The sequence below is a fragment of the Vipera ursinii genome, assembly GCF_947247035.1.
Source record: "Vipera ursinii genome assembly, chromosome: 1".
NCBI classification, from domain to species: Eukaryota; Metazoa; Chordata; class Lepidosauria; order Squamata; family Viperidae; genus Vipera; species Vipera ursinii.
The window spans coordinates 107,228,882-107,244,226 of record NC_139512.1 but is presented as its reverse complement, the minus strand read 5'-3'; positions in this window follow the sequence as shown (position 1 = coordinate 107,244,226).

Here is a 15,345-nt window from a genome sequence, read left to right as displayed (position 1 = left end):
TGTGGTCAAAGTTTGGGCTTTCATATCTGGGCTGTCTTCTTGTTCCTTCACATAGCCTCTTAGTATTTCATTGGTTGCGGTAAGAATTTGGATTAGTGTTTTCAACATAGCGAGAGTTTGTTGATCTTCATCCATAAAGAAATTTTGCTCCTGGCCTTCTTCCATATTGGTATTTTAAAGTAAAGGCTTTACACTTAGAAAATCCAAGAGATATATTTTTTTCCTAGTTAGGGAGCACAGAGCCTTTCACAGCTGTTGTTTCAGAGCTCTCAAGGTTATGTATCTTATCTATTTCCCTGGGCAGTCAGTCAGGCCCCTTTTAAAGTTTTCCTTTGAGTCCCAAAGTTATCTTAATCTTTTCAGTTTTTCTTTTTTTTCTCATAAGAAGAAACCCAGATTTCCAACAGAAGTAAATAATGAAAAATAAGAAATAAAAAATATTTCAGTCCACATGCTTTGAAAAATAAAGTTCCTATTGGGATTCAGTTACTTTTTCAACATTTAAAATGCCCCTAGGTATTTACTTCGCTGCTCTTTCTGGAGGGAGGGTTAAAGTTCCCCTTCCCTCACTGCAGGGGGGAGAATGCTTAGCAGCTTAAGGAGGTATAGAAAGTAGTTAGGGTGTAAAAGAGGTAGATCTCACCCAGTCTCTTCCGCAGTACTTTAAGAGTTGCCTGGTGGAAAATTTGATTTCAGCTGTTCACAGCCTAGGGACGAGCCATAATGGCCGGTCCTTTTGTCTGCTGGTTTGGAGGAATTGCCAGATCTAACAGGAAATTGTGGCTCTCCCACAATCCAGCGAGTGCCCCTCCTTGCTGGTTGCCTCTTCGGGGCGACTTTTGGCCCTTTTCAGGGCCCCACAGCGATGTGAAACTGGACAGGGGAGAGAGCAAATCTCCCAACTGTCCATAGCTGCTGCGTGGCAAACTGGAAGTCCCATATTTGTTTTGTTTTCATTTTAGATCTGATGGAAGTACTGATAGCCATGAAAAAGCACTTTGAGCAGATTGAAATATTTTTAGATACTGAGGTAACAGTTAAGTTTTATTGACAATTAAAAGTATTTTGTAAATGATAAAAATTCTAAACTGATAATGTACAAGGAATTTGGAATAGAGAATTGGCATTTCCAATGTTAGATGAAATTAATCCATCCAAAATAATATTTAACTCTATTAGAGCCTTCAATAATTGTTTAAAAAGATTCATTATCTTGAGGAAAACCCCACCTCCCCAGCTGGTTATTCACCATGCAGTTGCAAAAAAAACCCCCATTTTACAACCCTCTCACGATTGCCAGCTGTCTAGTGAACATGTGGGACAATTTCGGGAAATCCTGGAAAAAATCGGAAAGCATATTTCACCGGCGAAATCAGTGGTGGGATTCAGCCAGTTCGCACCACTTTGGCAGAACCGGTAGCTAATTTTTTGTTGCCCAGGCCCAGAATGAACTTCCAGAAGCGGCATCCACACAGAGAACCGGTTGTTCACATATTTGAATCCCACCATTGGGCCAAACATTAGTCTGTCATGTTGTATTTTATTTAGTTTTTTAAAATATGTTTTTCTTTTGTAATGCAGTAAAAATTAAACTTTAAAATTTGAAACTTTAAAGTGTTAAAATTTGTAAACCAAACACACAGCTCATGAGCTGCATGCATTTCCCTAACACTCCGTTTGCAGCCCACGTTGCCCTCCCAGAATGTGAGGAATTAAAATGGTCAAATCTGGGGTATTCTAGTTTTGCTTTTGGAGTTTTTACAGTGGGAAACTGGATGTCTTATGTATTTTTACCAGGTTTTCATACATAGAAGGATATCGAAAGGCAGCAGACCAATTGAAGATACTTGTTTATCCTAGTCAAAGAAATAGTAATTATATTCTAAAGATAGATGTGTTTAAGTTACAACTCTTCACCCACAACAAACATCCACCCCAAGTATCTGTGTTATGTTGCACTTGCCTTTTCTAAGCAAGCTGTTACTTTCATTTTTTCATATTATTTTTTTCATATTATTGCCTGTTATTATATACCTCAGAACCAGGTCTATCACCAAGATCATGAAATTCCTCAACCTCCCTCATGCCAGCATTATCATTGCTGCATTCATATAATTATAAACCAGCTTCTTAAACTAGGATTTGTGAAGTATGTCATATACAGCCAAAATTAGACCAAACATATTATACAAGAACACATAATATATAACATATTTATTACATATATGACATATCATATCATATATATCACATATATGATAAAGAGCCAGTTTGCTGTAGTGGTTAAGGTGCAGGCCTAGAAATCAGGAGTTTGTGAGTTCTAGTCCAATCTTAGGCATGAACATCTGCTGGGTGACTTTGGATCAGTCACTGTCTCTCAGCCCAACCCACCTAACTGGGTTGTTGTGGGGAAAATAGGAGGAGGAAGGAGTTCATTGCCTTGAGTTGCCTATAAAGTAATAAAGGTAGGATAAAAACCTAATAAAATATTATATATATATATTCACATATAACCAGGGCTTTTTTTTGTCATAGAATGCTCAGAACGGAGTTCCGGCACCTTTTTGGGATGGAACCTTGTAGGATAGGCAAGGCGGGTTGTATGACATGTATGAGTTCCGGCACCTTTTTCTTTTACAAAAAAAGCACTGCATATAACGTATAAAATCTGAGCACATTGAGAAGAGAAATGGCATTCCTGCAAACCTTTCTGTGAGTTGACCAGTGTACTGAAATGTGAGAACAATATCCACAATACTTTGGGTATCATAAGGCATAACTAGTCAAACTTTAGAGAAAGTAGAAATGCCTGAACTTTTTATACTTGTGTGGAGACATCTCCAAACATAAGGCATGTAAAACATGGGCCTATTAGTGCAAGTTGTATCTGAGAATATCTTGTTCCTTCCACATTTGTTTTTCTTAGTTTTGGTGAATAGTTTGTCACTGTTCTCTTTCCTTTTTTGATATGGAGACTTTTCCTTTTTTTACCACATGCCGGCCACATGACCACGGAGACGTCCTCGGACAAGCACTGGCTCTTCGGCTTTGAAACGGAAATGAGCACCGGCCCCTAGAGTTGGAAACGACTAGCACGCATGTGCGGGGGAACCTTTACCTTTACCTTTAGCATTTGTAGACAAGGGCTTGAGGTAAAGATTGACTATTTATGGCACCAACAGTCTTGCACTGTGAGACAGCTTGTTTCCTCCATGATTTAGAAGGTCTAGGAAAAGCAATATATATTTAGTAGTTATTCAGTTGTGGGATCAGGCCCAGTCCTATCATCAGGCAAGGCAAAATTTTATGATCCCATTAAGTGGCAGCCACTTGTCAATTATTTAGTTTTGTTCTTTACCAACTTAGTGGGAAAATGGGACTGGCGTAGGAATTGGGCTTCGAGCCATCACAAAGTGGTGCTATGATCTTGGCTCATGTCTTAAGTTACCCACGCTAAATGCAGTACAAGCCAGTCATTTGTAAAACAGTAGAAAGCTTGTGGCGAGGAAAACTCTATCTGAAATTTTGACAAGTAGAATAAAAGCCTACATTTTTATTTAGTACTATTAATCAAAATGTGACAGGCACTCGGCAAGTGTTAATAGGTACAATATCATAAAAGTCAATTAGAAAAGCAGGGTAGATAGATTCTTATGGATCAAAACTGAAAGAATGACATTTTCAAATAATCCTCATCTTTTTCTATTCCTCAACAAATTCACCCCATATGAAAATTTTGGACAAAGATACAGTTTTTGGTTCACTTCTGTATAGGACAAAGAGAGCTTGTTTTCTCAAGAGCCTTCATAGTGAAGGATTCATGGTGAACTAGATGTCCCTAAAGGAGCAGGGATCAGTGGCCAGATGGCATTTCTGGTCAATGAAGACTTTCCTGAAAAAGGAGGGATTGTGAGATCACCCACTTGCGCTCCAGATAGCTGTTCCTCAGACTAGACTGCAGAAATTGAGGTTTTGTCAGTTCATGAGTTGAGTGGCTGGGAGTTGAGGGATTTCAATGAAACTCATAGCCATAATGCAGCCTGTACAAGCATAAGATTTGCATGAGCGTCATTTCTTAATCACTTTTAGGCAACTTTTGAATATAAGTAATTTACAGCTAAAGATAAATTTTCTGAGTGGCAGGATAAGAAAATTCTACTTGGTCAATTATTACTCTTTTTGGTTTACACAAGAACAAAAAAAAAGGTTTTTTAAAGTCTTTAGCAAAAAGCTTAACTGAGTTAATGTAAGACAGCTGAAAATGGATAAAGGAGTGCTTATTTTGAAATTTTTTTTAGTGAAAATGTTTTTTTTCCATTTTGTGGGACTTTGTTTACTATTAAAGAGTACAGACAATTGGTGGATTTTACAAAACAAAAGATAAAAGTGGTATGAGCCAAACTTTGATGCTGACTGTAACTGTGGAGTTCCACTTGAGATGAAATTATTAAGGGCACAGGAAGACAAAAGCAACACTTTTTAGATGACCCATGTTGAATTAGGATTCACAAGTTATGACTCTACTGCAGTTACCTAATGTTAGCATATAAGATTTATCTGGTGAGATTGTTGCTTTGACTTGTAATAACTATGTGTAGCACCGTTGATTTGCATGGTGTAAAAATGATGCACCACTTTCCCATCTAGAACTACAAATAAACTTTTTAGATTGCTGTTTGTCAGTTCTATAAATGGTTGCAGTTAATCAATGCTGTAAAACTTTTGTTATAGGGACCTGATATTCAGATTTTCTACCAGAGAAAGTGGCTTGAATCTGGCATTTTAAATACTGTAGCTTTATTTAATGATATAATATAATATATATACTGTATAATATAATATATATGTACTATATTATAACAGGCTTTGGGAATTCCTTTTGGTGAAAAAGTATATAGCATGCTAAACAAAAGTCAGGCTCACAGTATTTACTTTCCTGAGGAGAAGGTAAAGAAGCAAGATATTCATCAACACAAATATCTTTAGAAAGTTTTGTCAGAGATCTAGATTAGCATCTAATATTTATTAATATTAATAGGAACTTTATGCACTGATAGAGCTGTATATTAAACAGAATTTTTAACTATCTTGGTTATAAAGTCACATGAAAAAGCTGCAAAGACCCAATCTTTGGGATAAGTAATTTTAACCACTAATAATATGAATCTTTGAAATAGTACTGAACTGAACTTATCAGAATAAGTATCATTTTTTCTGATTTTCTGATTTAAATTATTGGCTTACCAGCTTTTGAACCCATGCCTTTTATAATAGCAGATACTATATATAATTTGTTCTAAATTAAAGTCACATTATACAAATCCATTTTCAGAAGAAAAGTTCTTCTCAAAAAGCTTTGAAAGTAACAACTAGCAAGCAAATAATATCGAAGGTGTAGGCAGGATAATCATAGATATAAATGGAAATGAATTTACAGTACTGAACTGTCTTTGTCCGCAAGGCTGTATCCAACACTACTCCATCTTGATGTCCACATATTTAGCATGAATATCTGCAACAGAATACTGATTATGGACAACTGTTCTCACAGATGGTTAACTAAGTAAGGTTGCCAGTTGCATAGTGTATTTACATGTGTGAGAAACTACTCAGACATAAATCTCCTTTTGCAAATGTTCTTCCTAAAATTATATGGATAAGACCTGTGGGATACATAGCATTAGATTGTAGTGTTACATGCATAACACTGTTCACTTATTACATCTGACATTGTTCTTTTTCTACTTGCATCTAACCATCATATATTGTAGACATGCACCATCAATTTCTTTAGCCCGCTATGTCCCATGATGTTGCCTTTTGTAATGGAATGCCTGCTTGATATGGTGGATTGGCCTCTGTGTCTCCCACAAATGGGAATCCCAAAGGCCTTCCCCACAATTTCTAGTGCAAGAATCTCCAACGGTCTTGAGGGGATAGCTAAATCTGGAGGTCACCCATCAAAACCATTTGTTGATCACAGTGATACAAGCCAGAAAGAAGGCTAAAGAGGCAGAAAAGGCACTGGCAGTAGAGATAACTTCTATTAGCAATTTTTTCCTGCTAATTCAAGGACATAGTATTCTAACTAAGCGATGGAAAAAGGTTTCCAGAGATAAAAAGCTTAAGTAGCATTATTTTTAGAATACACTGTTATTTTTAGACATATCTGATATGTTATTATTGGGATCATAATTTATACACAAGCATTATAGCTTCTGTAGATTCGCATTTTTACACTAACTGATTATTTGTGTTAACCATGGTTTAATAAGCAAGCCATATAATTGAGTTTATATATACACTATGGTGTATAAAGACAATGGGTGGGTTCATACAATATGCTAAGCAAAAGCTAAGCAAACTTGCTATGCAGTCTCTGTATGAAGAGAGACCATATTTTGCAGGAGATCTATCTCAGTTTTATTTATTAATGAATATTACTACACATAACTTGTATAAGTCTAGAGATATGCAAAAGACGAATAAAGCTTCTTTATTTTATTATATGATACTCTGTTCATATGACTATTAAGCATGGAAACCTGTTGGTGACTTTGGGCCAGTCACTCTCTCTCTCTCAGCCCATCTCAGTTTACAGGGTTGTTGTTATGGGAGGAGGAAAGAGTATATTATGTATGTTCGCTGCCTTGAGTTACTTATAAAGTAATAAACACGGGATAAAAATCTAATAAATGGGATTTTTTAATACTGTAAATGGTCAGTAAATAAATAAATAAATAAGATTCTCCCAAATACTTCTTTATCAGCTTAATACACAAGAGAATAAGAAAGAAAAAATACACAGTGGTATATAACTTTCTAGGAAGGACACTGCAAAAGTATATGCAGTTCTCTGTGAGACTTAAGATCCACTGCAGTAAGCAAGTTATTTTTAGATTGTAGACATAGATTCTGAACCAAAAGTGACAGCAGGAATCTTCTGTGTTCATTCCATAAGTCACGGCATCGGAAAACAGGAGATGGGATCTTAGGGAAGAATACGTTAATCGTAGAAACTCACCATTGCACAGTGATTTTTTAATAATAAAAGTTTTGCTAGAATCAGAATTCTCTATTATAGACACTACAGAGCAATGTGTTAGATCAGGGGTCTTCAAACTTGGCCCTTTTATGACTTGTGGACTTTGCCTCCCAGAATTCCTCGGTCAGCTTGCCTGGCTGAGGAATTCTGGGAGGTGAGGTCCACAAGTCATAAAACGGCCAAGTTTGAAGACCTCTGTGTTTGATGATCAACTATATCAACAACTCGGACACAATTAAGCCTTGTGTCTTCTTTTGCCACCAATCCCAACACTAGATCTTCAATGCTAAGAGCGCAAAGCCATGAGGAAAATCCTTAGTTTAGTGGACTATCTCACAGTTTAAATGTAAAGGTTACATTTGCAGCTTCCTAGAAATGTGTATGGCATGTGAGGACTCAGTCTTTACTGTAACACCAACAATGAAACCATTTATAAGGGTTGATAGCCTCTGGAAGTTAAGGCTGATTGATGCATTTTCTCTTGGGTTCATATCTGGCACATTCTCTTCCCATGTTTTCCATGAAGTAATGGTAAATTCAGTTTACATTTCCACTCCTAGTTCTACATGATTTGTTGGTATTTTCCATATTTCTGCCCTGGAAAACTGATTGGTAATGGAACCCCCACACTGACCAGACTTTTAATTCAGGATATTCTTTAACTGGGAAAGATTAAAAAAAAGGTCCTACATATCTGAATATACCTGAGCAAGTAAGGTGTACAAAAATTGTGCAACCCTGACACAGACTAACTTTTTCTTCATACCACCTTTGTGATTGGCAACCCATATAAGCAAACCAGATGCGTTCCTGCTATGCTTTTTGATATGGCCTAATTGCTAGGTAGTAGCTCAGCAAATCTTGCTGTTCTGTTCCAGCCTACGACTGGCCCTGTTTGAATGTCAGGGACAATTCCTTTTTATAGTCAACAGGCTGGAAAAACACAACCAAATTTATTTACAAAGAAATCAAAAGTTCAAACAAGAGTTTAAAAGGAATAACAGACCAGGACTCTAGCAGAAGATCTTCAAACAGTTGCCTTCAGCAACCAGCACCTCCTTCACCTTCCCCTTTTATCAGCAGTCCCAAGGTGTGGCTTCTCATTGCCTTCTCCTCCTCTCACCGAGTTGCCTCATGGCTTTTCTCTGTTCTACTCTGCTGGAATGCCTCCTGCTCCTAGCATCCCTGAATAGATCCAGCTGTGAATCATCTACGTCCAATACCTCATGCTCACACGGCTGAGTTTGATGAGGAACATGACGGGAGGGGCCAGGCTGAGAGTCCTGCAGTGCATCAGAGCCTCCCTCTGACACCAAAGGCTCTCCAAACCCCTCTTCCTCCTCCTCTTCAGAATCATCAGACTCAGCTGCCGGTATCACAGGCTGACGCTGAATCACAACACTTGCCTCTCCTCCTCTTTCTTCATGTTTTTTTTACATTCCCATTTCTTCTTCCAAGTTTTCATCCATCCCTGCTGTAGCTTGCCTGCATCTACCCTAGCAGTAGGCTCCATACCACCGCTGCCTCTCTTTTGTTGGAAAAGTCATCTGAATCAGAAATGAAAGATCACTGCTTACAACTCCATCAAGCTCTTACTTCCCCCCACTAGGGTTTTATTATGGCAGTAGTTGAAGCCTAGGAAGTGAGAAAGAATCTTTTCCGTGTTCTCATGAAAACAGAAACACCTACTGCACATTTAAATATTTTATTGATTAGCATATCAGAGTGGAGTAGGTCCTTCAGAGGAAAAGGGAATGTGGTGAATGGGCAATTAGCCATTATTGGAGCAGTCTTCTGCTTTGGCTCTCAGCAGGAAGAAATAGGGTATGTAGCCCATTGCAAATGTTACTGAATTCCCACTATCATTGATCATGATCCATTCTTGTTACAGCTGAAAGGAGCAGGGCAACATTGCCTATCCCTGTTCTGTGTGCAACAGGATTCTAGGTACAGCATTTTTATAGAACAGATGGAAAACTTGGGATTTTGTTATGTAGGGGAAGAAAGTGCAGTTTTACTAACCAGCCTAATGCAAAAGACAAACTCTTTAACACTAAAGAACTTCAAACCAACCAGCTGTTTTTGAGCCAACCTCATAAAAATAGTTTACCTAACAAACATCTGTATGACCAGTAGATGGCAGCAAAGTGACAAACCACCTTCTTAAATCATTCCTGTCATCTAATGCAAGGGTCCCCAAACCCCGGTCTGTGGACCAACTGCAAGCAAAGCCTACAAGCAAAGCCTCATCCATGGGATGCAGGCAGCACACAAAACCACGCCCCCTCCAGTCGGCAGAAAAAACTCTCTCCATGGAACCGGTCCCTGATGCCCAAAAGGTTGGGGACCTCTGATCTAATGGATTTTCGCAACCCAGCAAAATTGAGAGATTGGAAAAAGAGATGTTGCCCCTGTCAAACAATTAAAGATTGGAAGTCAAAAATCTACTTCAATCACTCAGAGTTTTCAATAGACATTAATCTACCTCCTACCCTTATTTATATATGGATTAAGAAATACCACCTGTGTCATAAATGGCAAAGCTTCCAAGAAGTCATAGGCAAGTAAATGAACTTCACAGGAGAACTAAAAGGAATACCTGGACTGCTAAAGCTAATCAGGGTATGGCTTCCGCAGATTATTTTCAAGTAGAATCATTAAACAGCTTGAATCTGTGCAATGCATTTTTGAGGGTTCATGAGAGGAAATAACTACCAATATTCAGTTTCAGTATCCAAGCAGCAATATTCAGATGCCACGCTGATTTGTATAGCAATGAAACACGTTTTAGCATACCATTTTCTATAATCTGTACTCTGTGTAAAACAAGAAAATGTTAACTGAGTTAAATCAGGATACAAATAACTAGGAATGTGAGGTGCAAATCCAGACATAGCCAGAGGAGGGAGTGTGAGGAAAAAGGAGGAAATAATAATAGATAGCCCTCACTGCTTCATTATTTACTAAGGGTAACTCGGAGTGTCATTGCAACTTTCTATGCTCTACCCTCATCACTAAAGCTGCTGTTCAGACTTTTCTTATCTCACTCTTCTTTGAAGAATAATCCTAAAACTTGTAGTGACCTTGAGTATAAGCCACCTGAAGCTACAGATTCAGCTTCATGCCATATTTCCCACCATCTAAGTCAGATCTAGGAAACCTACTGTTATCCAAGTATTTTTGTCTACAATTCTCACTATTGTTGATCATTTGTTATTGAGCTGAGGCTGATATGCTTAATTCTCCTGTGTGGGATATAGCTAGAACTGATGGTGTGCTATTACACATACCATCTTATGTGCTTCACTTGGAGACATGGACAAGATTAGTGAGGCAGGTTTTTAAAAAAGTGTTTCCCTGAAGTTAATAAGAGGGATGTTCTCACTGTGAGGTCCAGATTTGGTTAGCGATGGAACTTAAGCTATGGATGAAATGGTACACAGTAGTGAGTAAAAGTGATAGTCCTTGGTGTTGTTCATATCCCACTGTTGTTTCTGATGGATGTTCAGTGGCAGAATGCTATCATCAGCTGAGACTTCTACTGGCCTACCTGGAAAAACCTGCCAGTGTATCTCTGCATCCAAGGCCATGCTGACATATATTTTACAGACTGCAGGCGTGACTTGCGTTCTACTGGTGTAATGTGTTGTGATTCCGTGCCAGCCTGTGCTCCTGACAGCTGAGTCCAAGGAATCTGAGGAGGAGGAGGGGTTTGGAGAGCTATCAGAGTCGGAGGGAGGCTCTGATGCATTACAAGACTCAGAATCAGAGGAAGAGCCTGGCCCCTCCAGTCGTGTTCCGGATGAGGCTCAGCTGTGTGGGGAAGATGAGTCAGACTCTGAGGACTCACAGATGGACTCACATTATAGACAATCATAATAGAAGGCAGTTAACTAGAGCAGGTCAGAAGAAGACTATACGGCAACTCAGCGAAAGGAGGAGAAGGCATTGAGAAGCCCCACCTTGGGGCTGCTTAATAAAAAGGGAAGGTGTGGGCAGTGCTGGTTGCTGAAGGCAACCGTTTGTAAACAACTTCAAGGGAATCATGGTCTGTGTTTTACTGGTGAACTTCTTGTTTAACTCCTGCTCTGTTTTGTTGTTTGAACCAATTATTCATTGGAAAAGTATTTTGTTATTTTTTGTTTTAAGGAAATAAGTATCAGGACTGTATATAAAATAAAAAGGGTTGGTTTTTCCAGCCTACTGATAAAAAAGGGGTTGTTCTTGTGGCACAACAAGGATGGTCGTAGGCTGGGATAGAACATAATGGTCCTTCTGTTGAAATTTATAGTACCTCAACCTGCTTATTGTGGATTGTTCCTAAATTGCTATGTTAAACATGGCATGGAAACATATAAAGCAGAATTTTAAAAACTCATTTGAAATTCAGTTCATAATTGATATAAAGCTGCAAATCATGTGACATGGTAAGAGACTGATGTTATAAAAATATATATGAGTAAATTGACAGCCAATTAAAATCTAAGTATGCAAAACTGTAAATAATCAAACTTAGAAATACACACACACATTAAAATGTCTCACCAATAAAACGTAATTGCTCCTTGACTTGTAACCACTTGAAGCGGTAAAATAGATGTGACAGATGAACATATGATAAAAACAACCTATAAGAATTTAAATTTGTGAAACTATAAAAAATAAATCTTGCAAGCATAGCTGCATCAACAAAACTGCAATTAAATACAGTCAGTGGAAAGGCTTGTTGCAAAGGTGCAAAGAATTAGATATGAGCAGAGCTTTTTTTCTCATAGAACACTCAGAACGGAGTTCCGGCACCTTTTTTGGATGGAACCTTGTAGGGTAGGCAAGGCAGGTTGTATGACATGTGTGAGTTCCGGCACCTTTTTCTTTTACAAAAAAAGCACTGGATATGAGAGATAGTACATGAAGTTGCTTTTATAAGTGTTTTAACTCCTGACTGATATGGATCTTTATTTGTGTGATGGAAAAAAACAGTGAGTTATACAAATAAGTAGCTGTTCTGTTAGCATTGCATAAAGATAGTAAATAAAATAATAAAATAATAAAATAAAATAAAATAAAATAAAATAAAATAAAATAAAAAAGATGTTGGCCTTTTTGTTGTTGTTTTATTTGCACATGCCAAGTGGGAGGATTCTAAGGCAAATGAGGGCTTTGCACCACTGCAGGAAAAGACAGAGATAAAACAACATTTCTCTTCAACCAATTCTAAGAACTGAAGCTCATACAGTTAGATGTCATTGATATTTTACAGACTATTTCAGTGAAGAGTAACATGCCATGTTGTTTGAAAATGTTGAATCTTTATGTCTGTGAGTTAGAAGGTATAGAAAAAAACAAATGAAATGAAGAGGGCAGAACAGAAATATACAAGATAAAAACATGTGCAGAGAGAAGAAGGAAGAAGCTTTTGTAAACATTTGATCAGCTTTCCAAAGTCTGGGCTCCTCCGTATGCATTGCAATTCAGTTCCTATCACTCTCTGTCAATGGCTCCTTAGTTGGGGAAAGCTGGATTAAGTCAAGGCAGGTGGTTAGAAGAGGGATTTTCTCAAGTTCAATGAAGAAGCAATGGAGCTGAAAAAAAAAATAAAATGAAATATTTAGAAAATAGTTTTTAAAATATATAATTACAAAATAATTTTGAACATATGCAAAAGTATTTTGATATAATGTTAGTAATATTTAAATTCAAAAGAATGCTATGTTCCGTAGGAAGGCAGGAAAGTAGACAATATATCAGGCTTAACTAGAATGCTAATTGTTTAAATTCAACAAGCTATGGGGTGGGGGGGGGAACTTCCCAATCAGGAATGGGAACCACAGTATGCAGGGAGAGGATTTAACCATTTCTCACCCCACTAAATCAATTGTTTGCTCCAGGAGGAAAAAGTTTATTGATTGGTATCTCCTACAAGAAATAAACAGCTTTGACTGTAGTGTGGAATTAAACTGTTTGTTAAATCCTCTTCCCCATGGACTGTAATTATCATTCTAATATTAAACAATATTGCAGTACTATAAAATATTATGTATGTTACAATCATGTAATTGAGCTTGTTAGGAGAGCAACATGCTGTCTTTTTCATGAAGCACTAGATAAATCATTAAGTAAAATAAGAACATGCATTAAGCAAGAGATTGGAATGAATGGTCAAAATATTTTTTTTATTCTATAATTCCTTAGAATGGGAGTGAGGAATGATTCAGACTGATTCAGGACAGAAGTAAAGTGTTAGTACTGCTTTATACTGCACTGCTAACACCACACTTGGAAAACAGTGTCCAGTTTGGTCATCACAATATAAAATAGATGTTGAGACTCTAGAAAGAATGCAGAGAAGAGCAACAAAGATAATTAGGGGACTGGAGGATAAAAGATATGATGAATGATTGCAAGAACTGGGTATGTCTAATTTAATGAACAGAAGGACTAGGGGTGACTTGGTAGCAGTTTTTCAATAATTGAAGGACTGCCATAGAAAGGAGGGGTTCAACCTATTTTCCAAAGCACCTAAGGGCAGGACAAAAAGTAAAGGTCTTATCAAATAAGGATACAACCTAGAACTAAGGAGAAATTTCCTGACAATGAGAATTAACAAGAGGGCACTGGATTTGAAATGATTAGGATGAATAATGTCAAAATAGTTGCTATGGTATTTGAACTGGAGTGAACATTGATAAGCATGTTTCCAAAACACCCTTTTGAGGGACTTGCAAATGACTGACTCCATGAAAGCCAGTCTAGCATAACAATAAAATAAATGGATAATTCATAATTCAGTATCTGGAAAAAACAAGAATAGAATCCAGATGTCTGGGTAATATACCTGCCACTCCACCACCATGTGAATTTGATCCACAGTCATCTTCGTAGCTGCTACCCCCGAAATGTTGAAAACGGTATGGTGAGAGAAAGGAATTGAGAGGTGGGATGAGATGAGAATTCCCAGATTGCCTTAAAGCTCTGCCAAGCTGAAATGCATCAGGAGGCTAGATTTATTGTGATTTTGCATATAAAGTATTGCAGCAGAATTGATGATAATAAATCAGCTCAGCTCCTGGAGTCCACTGACATACTGTGAAAGAGCAGATCTGGGCTAGTTCCAAGCTATAACACAAATTCCAGATGGAAGTACTTTTATAGAATCGTAAACACTGTTTGGTTTAGTGGGTAGGATCTGGACTAACTATATGGTTAGCAGCATCAAATTTCTGGAAGTGCAGCTAACGAGACACTGGTGAAGCAAACACAGCAGCACCTGCATTTTCTATGTCGCATGAGAAAAGTACATTTCCTTCCTGTCCTTACCACTTTCTATAGCGGGACAATTGAGAGCATCCTGTCAGATTGCGTTACAGTCTGGTTTGGAAGCATCGCTGCTTCAGACAGGAAGGCGGTACAGAGAGTGGTGAGGATGGCAGAAAAGATTATTGGCAGTTCACTCCCTTCAGTCAAGGACATAGCATATAAGCGTTGCTTGAGCAGAGTCCGCAGGATTGTCTGGGACACTACACATTCTCTTCATGATCTGTTTTCCTTGTTACCTTCTGGGAGAAGGCTTCGTGGTATCTGAAGCAGAACATCCAGATTCACTCAGTTTTGTTCCATACAGTTATCAACCTTGTGAACTCTCAAACTTCCTTTTTCTGTTATGCATTCAAGATGGACAGTCGTTAATATTTATGTGTATTTATACATTTATATATACAGATGTATGTATATAGCATGTCTATATGTGTGTTGTGTATGTGTACACTTTTCATAGCAGGCAACAAATTTCATTTTTAATGTGTGCCAGTGTGCCCACGGTAAAAAAATAACAATAAAGGTTGTCTTATCTTATTTTATCTTAACTTATCCCTTAGAGTGGAGATCCATAAACTGGAGCAAAGCTGAGATATTATTGCCCCAGGTAATCTATCATTCTAAATGAACAATGGGGTTAATGATGGAAAACATAGAGCCAGATCACAAAAGAGTTAGAAGTTCATGTGTGTTATCTAGGACAGGACTATCCTAGACTCTATGCAAAAATGAAAAGCAGTTTATTGTTCTTTGCTACATGAAGATAATCTAACAGCACCTGTTGCTTGTTTCAATCTAGAGCTTGTACTACTTTTCAGTGTATTGTTTTTTTAAAAAAATAAAATAAAATATGAAATGTAAGAATCTGTTGTCTGAATTGCTTAAGTATAAACAGAAAGGTGCCTTATATCAATATTCCATTTAAAAATCATCTTGTCATTTGGGGAGCATTAATTTAGAGCATGTGCTAAAGATCACATTGGCTT